Here is a 5000-nt window from a genome sequence, read left to right on the forward strand (position 1 = left end):
GATTCCTTTTCAGGGATCTTGGGATCGTGCTTAGTGCTCCTATGATTATGGGTACGATTTCCACTGGCATATCCCATATCCTTCTTATTTCTATTTTCAGATCTTGATACTTATGCCATTTTCCGTTTCCCTCTCTTTTCTCTTTAAACTCTGGTGTCCCATGGTATTGCGACATCAATGAGTGATACTTTCTTCTTGACTTTGTCAATCAACGTCATGTCTGGTCTATTTGCACGTATCACCCTATCCGTTCTGATGCCATAGTCCCAGAGGATCTTTCCCTGATCGTTTTCTATCACTCCCTCAGGTTGGTGCTCGTACCACTTATTACTGCAAGGTAACTGATGCTTCTTGCACAGTCTCCAGAGGAGGGCTTTTGCCACTGAATCATGCCTCTTTTTGTACTGGTTCTGTGCAAGTGCCGGGCATTCACTTGCCATGTGGTTTATGGTTTCATTTTTCGTATTGCACTTCCAACATATGGGAGAGATGTTATTTCCTTCTATCGTTCTTTGAACATATCTGGTTCTTAGGGCCTGAGCTTGTGCCGCTGTTATCATTCCTTTAGTTTCCTTCTTTAGCTTTCCCCTCTGTAGCCATTGCCATGTGTCATCGCTAGCTAGTTCTTTAGTCTGTCTCATGTATTGTCCGTGCATTGGTTTGTTGTGCCAGTCTTCGGTTCTGTTTGTCATTTTCCAGTCTCTGTATGTTTCTGGGTCTTTGTCTACTTTTATTAAACCCTATCGGCTCCTTCAAGGCGGTTTGGGTGGGGTCTCCTCCGTTGCTGGCGCTGCCACATCAAATATTCCAACTCAAGGTTTTATGGTATATGAAGGCAGCATAAGTTATACAACACAAACATAATTGGTTGTTGATTAATTTTGGCAATTGTTAAAAGCCCTCGTAATTTTCTAGCATTTCACAACAATAAAACAACAAATTTATTCTTAAACGTGGCAAAAAAAATTTCCAGCCCTGCCAGTTCTTCTCTCAGGTGTTAAGCTGACCTCAGGGCATGAAGATGTCAAACAGCCCGCACCTCCACAAGGGAAGCTCGTCAAAACACTCATTGTCACTGACTCATTAAGGAATCTGTCGCCTTACAAACAACATGGGAAATGTTATGAATACTTACTGGAAAGAAACGGAGGACCATATTATGAATAGATAAATTAAATAACTGCCGATAATCTTATTTGTGTAACCTAATATGTCCATTTGCTGCGTTCTCTTATCTGTCTACTCTACATACACAATCCTTTTTAAATGTCAATAGCTCTCTCTCTCTCTCTCTCTCTCTCTCTCTCTCTCTCTCTCTCATATATACATACATATAGTTATATTATATATATATATATATATATATATATATATATATATATATATATATATGAAGTAAATTAACACAAAAACAAGTAAATTAAAAGTGCGGAACTCCAGTAGCTTGTGATAATCACAAGAAAGGTCCAAAAAGAGATTTAATTAGGCCTATATGAAAAAGGGAGACCTGGAAGAATGGAAATATTTTCGAAGGAGGGTCGAGGCAATAGGGAACACCCAGAAGTATACTGCTCCCAAGACATTAACAAACGCCAAGAAGGTTAAACCTCCTTGACAAACCCACGGGTTAAAAGGGGTAAATTGGAAGGGTAGGCCTTTAAAAACTCGAGAGAAGTACATTTGGCAACGTGGGGGACACACCTAAACCGCCTTGAAGGAGCCAATAGGGGTTAGTCCTTCTTCCCATGCACTCTTTAGCCACTCGTCTTCACTGGTTTTCAGATATTGCCCCAGTGCTGTGTTCTCGATGTTAACGCAGTCCTCTATACTTAGTAGTCATCTCCCTCCTTTCTTTCGTGTTATTTATAGTCTGTCCGTATTTGCTCTTGGTTGTAGTGCTTTGTGTATTGTTATATGTTTCCTTGTTTTCTAATCTATGCTGCGGAGTTCTGCCTTCGTCCATTCCACTATTCCTGCACTGTATCTGATTACTGGCACTGCCCATATGTTTATGGCTTTTATCATATTTCCGGCGTTGAGTTTTGACTTGGGTATCGCCTTGTGTCTTTCCTGATCGTGTCCTTCATCTCTTGGTGTTTTATATCCCTCCTTCCATTATTCCCAGGTATTTGTATCCTGTCTCATCTATGTGTTTGATGTTGCTCCCATCTGGTAGCTTTATCCCTTCAGTTCTCGTTACTTTGCCTTTTTTTATGTTGACTAAAGCGCATTTTTCTATTCCAAACCCCATCCTGATGTCCCCAAATACAATCCTTACATTTTGGATTAGGCTATCTATTTCTCCCTGTTTCTTCTTCCTTGACTTCCTGGAGCCATGTTGCATGTTTGTTGTGTGATACCGGATTGCTCCATATGTTTTCCCACAGTCTCTTACTTGGTTCGGCTTCAGGAATTTCTTGGTGGTTGTCTTCCCCTCTTAGTTGGCTGTATAGTCTTTTCTGGTTGGTTCCAAATAGTTTGTTCTGTTGGTATCCCTTATTCCTGTTCATGTACCGTTTGATCTTATGTGCTTTGGCCTTAAGCCTCTGTTTTACATCTTCTATTGTGTTGTTTAGTCCCCTCTCTTGTACTTTGTATTTCTCGTTGAGTTCCTCCCTTGTTTTCTTGCTTCTTAGCCTTTTTTCTGCCATCTCTTTCAGTTTACTCAAGTCAGATCTCATCACCATGATTTGCTTTTCCAGGTGCCTTTTCTAAGGAGGTTGCTGTTTCGATTTCTGTTGGGTTGGTTGTGCTGGTGGTGTTGGTGTTCGTGTCCCCATCAGTTCTGCTACTAATCTTGCTCCTGCATATGCCAAGTTATTTGTTTCTGTGATACTGGTCGTCTGTATTATGCCCATTATTTCATTGACCTCACTTGTTTTCTCCCTTAATTTCTTGGTGTTGTAGGCTTTCATGGAGAGGATCTTTATTCTCTCTGTATATGGCTCCATCCATTGTCTAATCTTTTCTACCCATTCCGTCCTCTCTGTTACTTCGTCGGTGTTTCTTCGTGTGTCGTTGTTTGATACCTCATCATCCCTGTCGTCTTCTGTGGCATCGTCTCTCAGTTCGTCTTCGTGTAATTCGTTGTCGTGTGACATTTCCCATTCCAGTTCTTCTCTTTCTTTTGGGGAGAGCCAGTTCTTTTTCTTTATGTTCCTTACTTGGTCTGCCAGCCTCTGCTCTGTTTGGGGGGTGTTATTCCTCTCATTCCAGATGTTGACCAACCTTCTTCTATATTCTCTCTCCGTCGGGTTGCTTCTGATGTAGCATCTCCATATTTCCTTATTTTCTTCTCTTGTCCACTTCCTCCTTTGGCTTGCTTCTGTAGCTCCAATCTCAGGCTGTTGGTTACTGTCGTTGTGGTGGTCAGTTGCTGGATGACGACCTCCAAGTACCTGACCGTCTTCCCCTTCAATTGGCTGCCGGACGAAGCTCCTCTGTTGCCAGAGGTTCCATTTCCGTCGTTGTCGTTTATTCCTTCATTTAACATCATTGCTGAGTTTTGCTATTTAACCCATAGCTGGACCCTACCTCATCAGGGATAGGTACTCATTTAGACTGAGGAAATTATGGTAAAGATCCTTTCCCAAGGAATCCACGCCGAGGAAAGTGGTCACCCATCCAACGACTGGCCAGCCCTAATGTTGCTTAACCAGTCCATTGACGACCTAACCCACTCTGCCACGGCGCCACATATTATTATTATTATTATTATTATTATTATTATTATTATTATTATTATTATTATTATTATTATTATTATTATTATTGCAGATGAAATGGTTCCACATAAAAAGATAAAATAAATTTTATTAAGAAATTTGATAAATTATAAATAACAGATGTAGATGGTTTATTTGATAGGCCTCAGAGCCTACCTGGTTTGTGGGTCTCAATTAATTCATACAGATAAGGTAATGACGTTCCAGAGACGGTCAAAGAATCAATGGAACATTTTTGTGCTCCAATTAGAGCAGATGCTCGCGTTACAATACTTGGTAATCTCATTAATTCCCACTAGTATGAAATACTTCATGTTGCAACAAATAAGCATCTTTTCCATATATAGTATATGTAGTTCTGTCCATTAGAAATATCGTTATAGGTCATTCATTGTCATTTCAGTATTTTTGGCCTATCATAATCAGTCTGGGATCATTACAATGATACAAATAGTCTACTGCACTGCATAAAAAGCCTTTTGCTTCAAACACAAGAATTTGGAGAATACCCTTGTGTATTCTAACGGATGAAGGAGCAATAGAGGCACTTTTGTTCTTTTAATATAATTATATATATATTATATATATATATAGTATATATATATATATTATATATTATATATATATATATATCTATATATTATATATACATACACATTATATATATATATAATATATATAATATATATATATATATATATATATATATATATATAAAGGTGCATACCACAGGAAAATGATAGGCAAAGGAACGAATGAAATACAGTTGGAAAGAAACTTATCAGGTAAACAAAAAGATCAAGAATACCAGATGGTTAGATGGTTAATTGTCAAAAGGGTAAAAATCAAAGAGATAATCCAGGATTCTCGAATATCACACGGACACAAACTTAAAACACAGATTTAACCCTAACAAAAACTACAACGTATTCATATAGTCCAAAACATGTAAAAACTGGATATATTAATTTTGTTGCTTATTTATTTACAACCATTTTTTATTATGAAGGCATTGAGTTTAAATAAACCCAGACTTTCCAACTGTATTTCATTCGTTCCTTGACAATGTCTTAGTAAAGACGAAAGCGCTTGGATTTTTGCCTATCATTTTCCTGTGGTATTCACTTATTTAATAAAGTTACGTGCATCTACTGTGATTTTTAAAGCATATATATTAGGTATATACGTATATATATTATATACTTATATACATATACATATGCGTGTGTGTGATAGAAAAGCATATTGGTTATGAAATAAATTAATCCTTTTTCC

The sequence above is a fragment of the Macrobrachium nipponense genome, chromosome 4, assembly GCF_015104395.2.
Source record: "Macrobrachium nipponense isolate FS-2020 chromosome 4, ASM1510439v2, whole genome shotgun sequence".
Taxonomy (NCBI): domain Eukaryota; kingdom Metazoa; phylum Arthropoda; class Malacostraca; order Decapoda; family Palaemonidae; genus Macrobrachium; species Macrobrachium nipponense.